The sequence below is a fragment of the Phyllostomus hastatus genome, unplaced genomic scaffold, assembly GCF_019186645.2.
Source record: "Phyllostomus hastatus isolate PE091 unplaced genomic scaffold, TTU_PhHast_1.1 phas_scaffold_28, whole genome shotgun sequence".
Classification (NCBI taxonomy): domain Eukaryota; kingdom Metazoa; phylum Chordata; class Mammalia; order Chiroptera; family Phyllostomidae; genus Phyllostomus; species Phyllostomus hastatus.
The window spans coordinates 11528508-11543391 of record NW_025334022.1 but is presented as its reverse complement, the minus strand read 5'-3'; positions in this window follow the sequence as shown (position 1 = coordinate 11543391).

The following is a 14884-nucleotide window of genomic DNA, read 5'->3' as shown; positions in this document are numbered from 1 at the left end:
AATGGGGGGGGGGAATGCAGACAACTCTACTTGATCAACAATAAAGTAATTTTTTAAAATGGTAGTTTTAATTAAGGGGAAGGTGAACTTTGTCTCAGATGTTGGTTTTTGCCTTCGGACTTCTTTCTGAACCTGTCTGTAGTTCTCTCTCAGCTCTAGGAGTTATTGTGTTACTCTTGATTTTTAAAAAAAGAAAGGATAGGAAAGGAAAAACGAAAAATGAGTGCCCACTGCTGGTAGTTGTTAAGTATGCCTGGCCAGTTTTGCATATCCTCTGGACTCCTGCATTCAGTGGGGTTTGGTCTCCAGTTTTACTTTGTGGTGGTTTTGCTAGGAGGTGGGTTCACTCTGGGCTGCAATAATCATAGGTGCCTATTTTTCAGCTCATGCCCTTGGAGTGCTGTGTGACCCACACTCTCCACTTTACGCTTTTGCTTGTGTATAAACCACCTCACTTTGTACCCCTTTGATCAACCTGTGAGGCAAGTCCAGAGTCTATCTGAGACATCACCAGTTGTAGCCCTCCTGTTCTCCCAGGTCCAGGTGTGGCTAGGGTCTCAACCATTCTCTAGCAGTGTCCAAGACTGGTTGGTGACCACCACTCAAGGTTGAGTGCACAGCCAGCTGTGTATGTGCCTGCTCACGCTGCCTGCCTTTTGTTTCTGCCCCAGAAACTTCACACTCAAGCCTCTCTGGGCAGGTCTGCGTTTTTCTTGCCCTGTAAGGAGAGGGACCTGTAGACTTCTATTATGGACCTAGCTCTCTTTGAAGGCCGTGGCTTAGGGCATCACATCCAGGGACTGTCCTGGGCCACTAGAGACCACCCTCCCAGTTTGAGTACTCAGCTAGCTGTGTGCGGGTACCTTTTGCTTCCACCCCAGTGCCTTTGCATGGTTTTGCCTCTTTGAGTGCGGTTCTGTGTCTTGCTCACCCTGGGAGGGTAGGGAGCTGCTAGGCTGCTATCACTGACAGGCTCTCCTCTGAAATCCAATGTTGTCAGCCAGGAAGCCCTGGCCTAAAGCACCACACTGGGGACCATTCCCATCTGCCTATAACAATACCTCCTTACCACCCATTTTGAAGTGTCCTCTGCTCACCTTGGGTTCCAAACTTCATATTAGTTCAGATTCTGTTGGCTGTTCACTTTGTTTTTCAGGACAGCTAATTGTCCCTGGTGAGTGCTCAAATCAGTGTGCTCAGCTCCCACATACTTCACCCCCACCTTACAAGTAATTTTCTAAAGTATCATTTTAAAAGACTGTAGGTCATGGCTCAGTAAATACATAAGCCTGGACAGTTACAAGCTTTCAAACTATGCTGAATTGACTTAATGATATAATCTGCAATGAATGAATCCTAGCAATGAGATGCTGTCTGAAAGGCTTCAGGGCCTATTATTTTATGGATGTTTAGGGCTTATCAGAATATAGGAAGACTGATTCTGTCAGATATCTGAGGGGAGACTACATAGATTACATGACTTTTTAATTTGTTCATGATTATTGATTTAGTATCAATAACATTACTTTCAATATCACTATTTGTTTACAAAGTGTTAGCTGTTCTCTTGAAGATATAACTGATAAGATCAGAGGACGAAGAGGTTTATTTTGCAGAAATCACTTCATGTTCTTTTATTTGTTGTGTCACATATTGTCCATTGTGTATCCTAAAAGTCTTGAACTATTCTTCAGTTCGAAGTGTATACCAAACTCTAAAGGTGACTGAGCTGAATCTCTGAGTGTCTTCTTAAGGAGGTCACTTCCTTACAGCTACACACCTTACAGAGAAAGCTGTACTTCTTAGTAGAAGACATTGGGATCATGTGTCAATCATTTTGCCACTAGCTTAACTGAGTTGAGTTCTGCATCATCCATGCTAATTTATAAATCCTTAACTGAGTGCTAGAAAGTTAAATGCAAAAATGTATTCACATTATCTCATTTTATCCTCACCTTAGGGCTATGAGGAAGGTTCAGATAACATTCTCCTCCAGAAGTTGAAGTTCAGGGAGGTTGAATAATTTTTCCTGCAGTCACACACCACTGTGAGCTGGGATTTGGTTCAGGGTTATCTGACTTCATAGACAAAAGTTATTAACTGGGCTAAATCATACTGACTCAGGTACTGATTTACCATTTCCTTAGTCCCATGAGATTTCATAAGAAGAAGACCTTACTCAAACTCATACCAACAAGAGTTACTAAAAACTGAAACATGCCCCTGGGAGGGATGCACAGGAATTTTGTAAGGCATGTGAACATAAAGAGTTTACGGGAATTGGTTTCTGGATCCTCAACTCATTACCAAGATTAATCTAACTAGACTCCTGAGGCTAGGGTTCTCCTTTTACAATCTCTCCTTTTACAATCTAGGGAGATATCTCAAGGAAAAGTTTCTTTTCACCTCCCTAAATGAAACTCTTTTTGAGCAAGGGAGAAGTCTTGCCCCTGCTGACCCCCAAACTCCTTGCTTAAGAACCTCTTCTCTGAAGAGAAGCCAGCTTCATCTTGCAGAACTCAACTACCTGTGTATGTAAAAGGTAAAACTGTGCCAATATACTAAATAATGGTATAATGTCACTATTTTTTTGTATTTAGCCAGTGAATGCGATTTCATCTGAATGTAGGCCATAAAAACAGAAGCATCTGTTGCACCAATTTTATTTTCTGCCCAGAGTGGCCATTTCTAGCGATTTAGTGACCACTTGTATATATTATGTTCCTTTATAAATTTGTTCATGTAAATCAGAAACACCTGCATCAGTGCCATTCTCCTTTAAAATTAGCCTCTTTACTGTAACCTTTCCAGGACTAAAATACCAATAAGCCACATAAAGTGAATTTAAGTAGTTTATTTTCATTCTCCAGGCAGCTGATTTTTCTATCACTCCCTCCAATTAAACTTCTTATCATAGAATCATTATTCAAATCTTAACATTTATTAAAAGGGTTATTTTTTGCTTTTTGTCTTTTGCCTTTTCACTTTAAGTAACCATGGAAATGGACAATTTAAATAAAGAGCATTGCTCATTTTTTTTAGTTTTGGTATTTTTTGCAAACTTTCAACTATTTCCTAACACAGAAAACAAAGCTAAGGTGTATTAAGACTGATTCCTATCATTTATTTAGGGAACACAGATACAATTAGCTAAAGTCAAGTACTTGTTGCCCAGGTTATCCACTAACTTCCTATAGAGTGAGGCCATCAGTCATGGTTAATTAAAATTGCAGACCACCAATTACAGTGATCCAGTTGGTTAACAACCACTACTAATTTGCAATTAAGTCTTGTTTGGCCCTCTGCAAAAGACTGAGAAGGCAGCTGCAGGCTGATGAAGCATTTCACTGGATTAAAGTAAACTCTTTTTGGCTGTAAGAGGATGGCCACTTTTGAGCTTTCCTGTGAAGTGTGTGCTGGTGTGACAGCTCTAGAGAATGCTGTCTTTCAGACATCCTTTGCAAGCTGAAAGCATGAACCATCAGGGAGGGTCCTGGACAAGAGGAGCAGAAATCACTTCTCACCCATGGGAGGGCTCAGGTATCCAAGGGCTGGGTTTGGTTTTTTAGGGTTGCTCTTTTTTGAGTTGTTCCTTTTTCTCATTCAAGGAATCTTCATTGAACACCTAACACATATAATACACTCTTACACACCCTGTGAAAATTTACTCAGCAAGACAGACCTAAATCCATCCCTCACAAAACTTAGAGTCTGGTGGACAAGCTTGCCATGTTCAGGAAACTGAGCTAAACCCAGTGTCACTTAAAGTTAAGGCAATGTCATGAGATCAGATTAGAGAATAAAGCAAAACCACATCACAGGGGTATTGTAAATTAGATATGAAATTTTAGTTTTTATGCAAAGGACAATGTGAAGACAACAAAGTATTTTAAGGTTGGAGATGATATGATTTATGTTTAAGAAAAATCACACTTGACCCTGGATGGTGTGGCTTAGTAGATTGAGTGCTGGCCTGTGAACCAGATGGTCACCAGTTAGATTCCCAGTCTAGGGCACATGTCTGGGTTGCAGGCCAGATCCCCAGTAGGGGGCATGCAAGAGGCAACCACACATTGATGTTTCTCTCCCTCTCTTTCTCGTTCACTTCCCCTCTTTCTAAAAATAAATAAAATATTCAAAAAAGAAAGATCACATTTGCTTTGTGGTGAGAATCAATTAGTAGAGGGAAAGAATGGAGAAAGAGATATCAATAAGAATGCCATTCCTACATTCCCAATAAAAAAGATGGTAACTTAGAACAAGAATGTGGTGATGGTAGTAGAAGATGGTAGTATTACAGGTGAAGATAGAGGTGGATCAAAAGAGAAGATGAAGACAAGGTTCTTTGAGTTGTTTTGTTGGCTATCTTAGTAAAGAGAGTAGAAAGGACTGAAGAACCAGGAATGTTGAGCTGGGGATGCAAGAGCTTCTTCTCCCTAAATAGCATTCTTTCTACTAGACTCCGTCTGGTGGGAGACATTAGGAGTCAAACAGGCTTCTGAGTTACAACTCTGACACTTACTAGCTGAATGACCTTGTAAAATTTACTTATCCTCAGTTTACTCATATGAAAAATTTTAATAATAACAGCATCCATCCTGTAAGGTTGATATTAATAATAAATGTAAATATGCACATAAAGTGCTTAGAACAGTGCCTGCCATGAGGTAAAAATTCAGAAAAGACGTAGCTATTATATTGTTTCCCACATATGCCTCTAGACCAACATCCTGACCTGGAATGCTAAATTCCAATGCTTTTCCTTGATTAATCTGAACTTCCTCAGAAACCACAAGCACACAGATTTCTCATCTGGCTTAGAATACTCACAGAAGCCTGCCAATCTCCCTATTACTCACATTTACTTTTTTCCTAACCAACCTTTGTTATCTCTGTTCATGAGGCAAACAATGTGCTTATTTATATGTTTCACAAAGTATTGTTGAATGCCAGGATGAGTCAAGAATTGGGAAAAGCCCAATGGTGGGCAAAGCAGACAGAGCCTCTGTTCTTTTGGAAATTATAGCCTAGCAAGAAGCACAGAACAGTCAGCAGCAATAATGATCAAGTCAGGAAATACCAATGGGAACACACAGTAGGGTGACCTATCCTAGTCTCTGGCGGGATGGGTGAGGACTGAAGGGAACTTAGCTTTACTTTCTTCCATAGCAAAGTCTTTCACCCCCAACACCAGGCACCCCTCTCCAAAGCACAAGCCTCTGATTACCAAAGGGACCATGTGAGCAAGTGGGAGCTGTGCCAATATAAGCACAATTCTTAAGTGCATTTCTTCTGTAGTTGGCAGCACCCCCTTGGATACAAAGCATGGGGTATTCATATGATTATGTCTGAAAAGTTAACAGTTATTTTTTAGGTATGGAAAAATACATTTTCCACTTTACAGCTCAAACATGAGTCCTTATAAGAATTCTCTGGCTCTGCCTGGTGTGGTTCAGTGGATTGAGTGCCAGCCTATGAACCAAAGGATCATCGGTCTGATTCCTGGTCAGGGCACATGCATGAGTTGCAGGCCAGGTGTCCAGTTGGGGGCACGTGAAGAGGCAACCACATATTGATGTTTCCCTCTCTTTCTCTCTCCTTTTCCCTCTCTAAAAATAAATAAATAATATCTTTTTAAAAAAGAAAATGAACTTCAATTTAAAGAACGGATTCTCTGGATTATCTTATGGTTTCTAATACATAATTTTAGTACATTTAGACTTTTAAGTCATCCAATATTTCCATAAATAATGGAAGATAGGAACTTTTTTCTTCCAGATAGTCAATATTCCCATACCACTTGCTGAATAATCAATCCATCTCTTTCATGCTCATTTTAAATGCCAACTTTCTCATATACAATATTTCCATGTATTTATTGGTATATTTCTGGATGCTCTGTTCTGGTCCATTTACCAGTGCTACATTCTTCCATTTGCTCTAGAATATATTTTCATAGCTGATAGAATAAGTCTCCTCTTTGCCTTTTAATTTTTTCTTAGATGTTCTTTGAAATCCATATTAAATGTCTTTACAAAGAAGGTGAGTCTCAAAGTTTATTGTTTTATGTATTTCTTAATGTCAAAGTCTAACTTACAGATTATGAGTTGCTTTTCATAATCTATTATTTCTACCACTATTTTGTGCTTTTCATCTCAGATTCTATTTATATATAAAATAAAAATGGCGCTGGCTGGTGTGACTCAGTGGATTAAGCACTTGCCTGTGAATAAAAGGGTTGCCAGTTCCATTCCCAGTCAGGACACATGCCTGGGTTGTGGGCCAGCTTCCCTGGTGAGGGGAGTACCAGAGGCAACCATACATTGATGTTTACCTCTCTTCCTCTCTCTAAAAATAAATAAATAAAATGTATTTTTAATTTTATTTTAATCATTGTTCAAGTACAGTTTTCTCCTTTTTACTCCCATTCCAGCCAACCCACCCAACCCTCCCCACTTCCCTCCCATTACCACCCTCCCCCTGGCTTTTGTCCATGTGTCCTTTAAATTTGTTCCTGTAAACCCTTCCCATTCTCCCCCTGAAATTCCCTCTTCACTCCCCTCTGGTCACTGTCAGTCTGTCCCCTATTTCAGTGTCTTTGGTTATATTTTGCTTGTTTCTTTGTTTTGTTGTTTAGGTTCCTGTTAAAGGTGAGATCATATAGTATTTGTCTTTCACTGCCTGGCTTGTTTCACTTAGCATAATGCTTTCCAGCTCCATCCATGCTGTTGCAAAGGGTAGGAGCTCCTTCTTTCTTTCTGCTGCATAGAATTCCATTGTGTAAATGTACCATAGTTTTTTGATCCATTCATTTACTGATGGGCATCTAGGTTGCTTCCAGCACTTAGCTATTCTAAATTGTGCTGCTATGAACATCGGGGTGCAAAGGTTCTTTTGGATTGGTGTTTTAGTGTTCTTAGGATATAGTCCCAGCAGTGGAATTGCAGGGTCAAAAGGCAGATCCACTTTTAGTTTTCTGAGGAAGTTCCATACTGCTTTCCATAGTGGTTGCACCAGTCTGCAGTCCCACCAACAGTGCACTAGGGTCCCCTTTTCTCCACAACCTCTCCAACACTTGTTGTTTGTTGCTTTGTTTAGGATGGCCATTCTGGCTGGTGTGAAGTGGTATCTCACTGTGGTTTTAATTTGCATCTCTCTGATAGCTAGCGATATTGAACATTGTTTCATGTGTCTTTGGATCTTCTGTATGTCCTCCTTGGAGAAGTGTCTGTTCAAGTCCTTTGCCCATTTTTTTAATTGGGTTGCTTGTCTTCTTAGAGTGGAGTTGTGTAAGTTCTTTATATATTTTGGAGATTAAATCCTTGTCTGAGGTATCATTGGCAAATATGTTTTCCCATATCGTTGGTTCTCTTTTTATTTTGATACTGTTTTCTTTAGAAATAAAATATTTTAAAAAATAAAATGAAACATGGTGTGGTGAAAATACTAGTTTAATACTCAGAGGATCTAGACTTGAGACAAGGCTCTGTCATCAGCCAGGTGTATGACCTAGGGGACATTATTTTCTAAGCCTTAGGTTTCACCTTTATAAAATGGAGATAATAACATGTCTCACAGGTATTGTTTGGATTATATAAGAAAAAGCGATAAGGATTTTAGCAAACTTCCTGGCACATACTCTCAGAGATACTTACTGGAATCTATGGATCTGAAAAATGGGTTGTGACTTTTAAAATGCAGTGTAGTATTTAATACCATTATTAGAGAAATTTGTTCAAATATTTCACAAATGAATAAAAACTTGTCCTGGAAATTGGAGTCTTCATTCTTTGGTTTTTAAGCAATGTAAATTTTGATAGTCTCATATTTTTGTGTAGCTTCTATTTTTAAGATATTTGAATAGGACTTCTGGCCAAGATGGAGACGAAGGTATACACACTGTGCCTCCTTGCACAACCAAAACTAAGGACAAAAAAAAATTTAGAAACAAAAAAACAATGAGAACAGAGAGAAATGAACTGAAGTCTGACAACCGTTCATCCAGAGCCGTAAGGAGGGGTGGAGTCAGAGGCCTCTGGAGAGGGGTGGAGGGGTCCGCACAGGAAAAAGTGGTGGCTGGCAGATGCGGCCATTCAGGGCACAGGCAGCAGTTGGTGGACCCCAGACGTGCAGGGGCAGCTGATGGACTGGACCTGGTGGCAGACCTTGGGTGTGGGAGGCAACAAGCAGACCCAGTGAGGTGCTCAAGGCAGCTGGCTGTCTGCAGTCACACTTTCTCATGCAGATAAACTAGACAAAAACAGTCAGCAACACAGACCACGCAACCCAGGGACCCAGTGCTGGGAAATAAAGCCTACAAGCACCGATTGAAAACACTTGTGAGAGTTGAGGCCGGGAGAATCTCCCAGCCTCACAAGAGAGCTCCTTGGGGAGGGAGACCCACAGTTCCTAGAAAGTACATAAGCCCACCGCACCCACCTGGGAGCCAGCACCAGAAGGGCTCAGTCTGCTCGTGGGAAGTGGCAGAGGGGACTGAAGTCCTATAGAGAGTGGAGCAGGTGACATTGTTCCCTCTCGGACCCTGCCCCCATATACAACGTCACAACCCAGTGACTGGGGTGACCTGCCCTGGTGAACACCTAAGGCTCCGCCCTTCATACATAACAGGCGCGACCAGACCAAAGGAAGAAAAAGAAAAGAAAAAGAAGATGGCTCAAACAGAATTGAAACTCCTTGGCCAGTACTTTTAAGCAACTGAGAGATAGCCAACCTATCAGATGCACAGTTCAAAGCACTGGTGATCAGGAGCTCACAGAATTGGTTGATTTTGGTCACAAACTAGATGAACAAATGAAGTGAAATGAAGAAAAATACACACAGAACCAATAGTGATGGAAAGGAAACTGAGTTTCAAATTAATGGAATGGATCAAAAGGAAGAAAGAAACAACCAAACAGAAAAAGAATGAAGAAGCAAGAATTTTAAAAAATGAGGAGAGGCTTAGGAACCTCCAGGACATCTTTAAATGTTCCAACATCCGAATTATAGGGGTACCAGAAGGGGAAGAGGAAGAGCAACAAGTGGAAAAGTTATCTGAACAAATAATAAAGGAGAACTTCCCCAATCTGGCAAAGGAAATAGACTTCCAGGAAGTTCAGGAAGCTCAGACAGTCCCAAAGAGGTTGGACCCAACAAGGAACACGCCAAGCAAGGCACAGCATAGTTACATTACCCAAGGTAAAAATGAAGGAGAGAATTCTAGAAGCAGCAAGAGATAAGGGGACAGTTACCTACAAAGGAGTTCCCTTCAGACTCAGATGATTTCTCAAAAGAGATCTTGCAGGCAAGAAGGGGCTGAAAAGAAGTATTCCAAGTCATGAAAGACAAGGATCTACTTCCAAGATTGCTTTATCTAGCTAAGCTTTCATTTAGAATGAAAGGCAGATAAAGCACTTCTTAGATAAGGCCAAGTTAGGGAGTTCATCATCACCAAGCCCTTATTATATGAAATGTTAAAGGGACTTATCTAAGAAAAAAGAAGATAAAAATATGAACAGTAAAAAAAGACATCAAACTCACAGTAACAACCACACCTAAAACAAAAGCAAACTAAGCAAACAAATAGAACAGGAACAGAACCACAGAAAAGGAAATCACATGGAGGGTTAGCAACAGGGGAGTGGGAGGAGGAGGGAGGAGGAAAGGTATAGAGAATAAGTAGCATAGACGGTAGGTAGAAAATAGACAGGGGGAGGGCAAAAATAGTATGGGAAATGTAGAAGCTAAAGAACTTATGGCACATGGTCATGAACCAAAGGGGGGAAATGTGGGTGGGAGGGGGTGGGCAGGGTGGAGGGGAGTGAAGGGGGAAAATAGGACAACTGTAATAGCATAATCAATAAAATATATTTTTAAAAAGATATTTAAATAGTAAGCCACATGTTTAAATCTGTGGCTTTTAGTTACAAGCCACAAAGGAAACCTACAAATTTCAAACAGTTTGCCAAACTTGATGTGCTGTGGTTCTACTTGGGGTGTCATGTGAGACTAAGACAACACATACTGCAACATATGAGCAGAATAAACCAAGGGGGCCAGAGTCTGCATCTCAGGAAAATTACCTTATTAAATGATTATCAGGAAACCAATCATCTTGGTTTATAAATAACTACATGTACAGTAATACATTTTTCACTTTGTATTTGCTACTGCTCAACTAGAAGAAAAGAAAAATGAGAAAGTGTGAAAATAAGTCCATAAATGTCTCTAAAAAGACTACTGCAAATTTAATTAACTGACCAATTGAGTCTGACTTCTTTAAATTTATATCTGAAATATGATAGGTACCTCCAGAGCTTTATTCCTGTTAGAATGGGGGCATGGATGGGGGAAGAGAGAAAAACAAAATAAAATTAAAAGCTCCATGAAATTCTAGCTCAATGATGTGTCATCATTAAGAAGGGATTAAAAGAATAAATCATTATATCCACTATAATCCAAGAGAGTACACTATAAAACTACATTCTAATGTGTCAATCTTTTTTCAAAGAAATAAGACAATTCTCAGTAAATAATTCCAATACATTAAACATTAGGGTCCCTACTGAGTGTAAAACACTAAGCACTGTGGGAAATAAAATGGTGCCTAAGACACAACCCCCACCTTCCAAGGGCCCAAAGTCTAGAAGATACAGATGCACAGCTGTATGTGAATCACAAGTTAGGTGCATAGAGCTCAGTCCCTCTGCTAGAGATGCAGGTCCCATGGAGAGAAGAGGACAGAAACAGGGAGATCTTCAGTCATCCAGCCACATTACAGAGGTATATCCTCATTTGAGATATACCTTCTTGCCAGCTCATGCTCCACACAGAAGCAAGTTGGGCCACCCCCACTTATAGACAATGGGTGGGGGTGGGAGACACCTATCTTCTTTGCTTCAGGCAGTAGGTTGGGTATGTGAACTTGGAGTTGATTCTATAGGCCCCAGTCCTCTCCACATCCCTTCCTTCCCCTCCTTTTCCTTTCTACTTCCCAGTATTTCTTCTTTACTTCCTCTCCCCTGTCTCCTTTTCTTCATCCCTTTTTGTTCTCTTTCCCTGATTCCCACAAGCTTACTGTCTCTCTGTCTCTGCCTCTCTCTCTCTCTCTAACACACCCACCAAACGTACCACACAGTAAAAACCATGCTCAATATTTATCATAATTTGCTCTGTAAAATGTTCACTCACATTTTTGGCCCAAAGCTTCAGGTAAAAATCTTTCATTTTAATTTTTAATTCATTTTTATTTATTTGTATTGAGAAATAAAACAAATTATTGTATTGCAGGGTACTATTTTGCATGCAGATATCGTTATTCCTTTCTAGAGTTAAACTTGTTTTAAAGTATATTTTATTGATTATGCTATTACAGTTGTCCCAATTTTCTACCTTTATCCCCCTCTGCCCTGTTCCTCCCTTCCTGCTAGTAGTCCCCCTCTCAGTTTATGTCCATGGGTTATGTACGTAAGTTCTTTGGCTTCCCCATTGCCTATACTGTTCTTAACATTCCCCCTGTCTATTCTATACTTACCCAGTTATGCTTCTAAATCCCTATACCTTTCCCCTATTGTTCCCCTTCCCCCTTCCAGCTGATAACCCTTCAAATGATCTCCATATCTATGTTTTTATTCCTGTTCTAGTTTGTTTAGTTTGGTTTTGCTTTTGTTTTTTCAGGTTCAGTTGTTGATAGTTTTGAAATTTTTATCATTTTATTTTTTTAAAAGATTTTATTTATCCATTTCTAGGCAGCAGAGAGGAGAAGGAAGGGAGACAAGTAGAAACACCAATGTGTGGTTGACTCTCAAGCATTCCCACTAGGGATCTGGCCCACAACCCAAGCATGTGCCCTGACTGGGAATTGAACCGGCAACTCTTTGATTCACAGGCTGACACCTGATCTACTGAGTCATACCAGCCAGGGCACTTTTTTTTTTTAATTCTAGTTTCTTCATTTTGTTCTAGTTAAATGTTTATTTTTTCTTTATGTTCCAAATCATTGATTTGAATCCCAACTTCCTTCTGTTCAGTGTTGATTTCCAGTGGATTTTTCTTTATTTCCCTTAGTAGAGCCTTCATTTCTTCTCTTATGCCTTTTCCATATTCAGCAAGATCTTTGAGCATTCTGACTACCAGTGTTTTGAACTCTGCATCTGATAGGTTGACTATCTTCACATTGCTTAGTACTTTTTCTGGTGTTCTATTCTGTTCCTTCATTTGGGCCATATTCCTTTGTCTCCCGATTTTGGCAGGCTTCCTGTGTCTGTGTACTAGGTAAAGCCACTTTGACTCTGTTTTACCACAACAGTTAAGTCATATAGGGTGGAGCCTTGGGTATTTGCCAGGGTGGGGAAACCATGGCTTCATGTGTGTTAGAGGAATCAAAGAGGATACAAGCAGTTGCTGGCTGACTTCTGAGGGCTTTCCTGGTCCTTGCCCCATTTCCAGCCACTTTACTCATTTCCCTTGTGTGACTGGCACCCCTTCAGCTACTGTCCTGGTTGTGATTCCCAGAGTGGGTGAGTTTGTGTATGATCTGGGCTCTCTAGCAGTGTCTTCTGCCACCCCAACCCCAACTAGGCTTACAGGCAGAAGTCATGAGGCTTTCTTTTCCTGGTTGTGGAGCCCTGGGCTGTGCAGTCTGGCCTGGAGTGAGACTCGCTTGTTCCCAAGGTGCCTCCCTGATTTTTATCCACCATATGTGAATGTGCAGCTGCCCGTTCCACCAGCTGTGACCCCTTTGCTGCCTCTCTGCCTCTCCACCTCTGGCTTGATGCCACCACATTCAGTTCTCTCCACCCCTCCTACCCATCTAGATGAATATAGCTTCTTTAAATCCTTGGTTGTCACACTTCCATACAGTTCTGGGTGTTTCTCTGGGTGATTCTCTGGCAGTTCTGGGTATTTTTAGTTTTTTAGTTATTTGTGTTCCTTCTTATGGTTATGCAATGAGGCAAGGCATGTCTAGTTATGCCTCCATCTTGACCAGACTAGAGCTACACTCCTAATGCATAAGCATAAATAAAAGAATTAAAAACATTTATATAGACTTGGAAATAGTATTACCCATGCATAATGTGCATGCTTACTTTCTCCTCAAATATTTGAGCCAAAGAACAGATGGTGGTGAGATAGGTGGGAGTGGAATCCACTTCCCCTTGCACATGGGTGAAACATTTAGCTGATCTTCTGAGGAACACAGTGAACAGCCAACAGTACCCCAGAATATATGAAGGTTGGAGACCAAAAATTGTAGAGGACATTGAAAAATCAGATGGTAAGAAAAGTGTTCCAGGACAATAAGGTCCCTGGGACCAGCACAGGGACCAGGGAAGCTGCGGCCTCAGGCCTGGTGCTCATGGGGTCAGCCACAGGATTCTTGGGAGACAGCCAGGTCAACGGCCCCCTCCTCTGCCAAACAAGGTTTGAGCAGTACCAGGAGAAACCTGGATGCTTGAAGTTGCAAAGGGGGGATATGGACTAAGTGGTAAACACACAGGGGCAGTGTGTACCCACTAAGACTGTGGATGCCTGCTGGAAATAGTTGGGCAGTGATGGATCCTAAACCGTTCAGTCCCCTGTCTGGTTGGAGAGTTGGCCTGTGTGAGAGGCCAGGTGCTTGTTTGGAGCAGCAGGCTTGAATAGGAGGAATTTTTCAAAAAGAAAAAGTGAAAAAAGAGGTACTCAGCAGCTGTTTGGGGAATTCTCCTCAGCAGCTATCCCCACCTCCCGCACCCCTACACCTGCCCAGCTGCAAGCTCACACCCAAAGCCCTGGGGATAGTGTGCACCCAAAACTGTGGGCCAGTGGCTGCCTGTCTGCGCTCATGCCTGCAGCCCTGGGGACTGTGCACACATGTCCATGTGGCCCTGCAGCTGCCCATTCTGCCCCAGCAGCAAGACCAAGTGCTCAGGCCCAGCCCACAGCCCTGGGAGGGAGCACACCTGATCCCACCACACAGAGGAAACTCCCACCTGTCTCCTGCATCCAGGGCGCTACAGGGCCAACTGGTTCTCTAAAAGGAAGACCGAGACACCCACACACAGGAGAACTGTAGGGCTCAGGGAGTCAGTAATCCTCAGAAAGACAACTCAGTGTGGGAGGGCTAAACTACCCTGAAGGGGTGCTGAGACTCCCTAGCATCTAAAACAGCAAAGAGCGAGAAGGTGGTGTGTGAATTGTCCCTAAATAGTGTACCTCAAGGACAGCGCAACTGGTGGACTGAAGGTGTAGGCTGAGAGTAGAAGGGAACTGGGGATCCAGTGGCGAACTGAGGAACTGGGCTGGAAGCTGGGCAACTGCAAAGAGTGCGGCTCAGGAAGGGAGAAAAACAAAACCAATCTCTCCTCAGCCTGCTGCAGCCAGGAAGAACAGCAGACATGGCTTGGACAGTTTAAAGGTAGCAGAAGGCTTTTTTTAAAGTATTATTTTCATTTTTTTAGTGTTTCCTTTCTTGCCTTCTTTCTTTTTTTATTCCTTCTTCCTTCCTTCTTTTTTTTTATTCCCACAAGTGAGATAATAAAGCCTGGAGCTGTAAAAAGACCATAGTTACACCCAAAGAGGGGTCATCCCAACAAAAGAAACAGTGAGATGAATTTCACTTTGCTACTCCAGAGAACTTGCAAGTCATTGTATATTTGTATTATTATTTTTCATTATTCTTATATCTTTTATTTTAATAGTATTTTTGTATTTCTCTCTGTTTAGTTTACTTCATTTGGTTTCTTAAATTGCACTGTTTGACTGGTTTCCCTTGTTCTATCTTATATAGTATATTTTAAATTTTCCATCTTTCACTACACTTGTATTCTAGTAGAACACTACTCTAGGTCCTGTACTTCTTATTATTGTTATTCAGATCACATAGATTATGTCATATGATTGG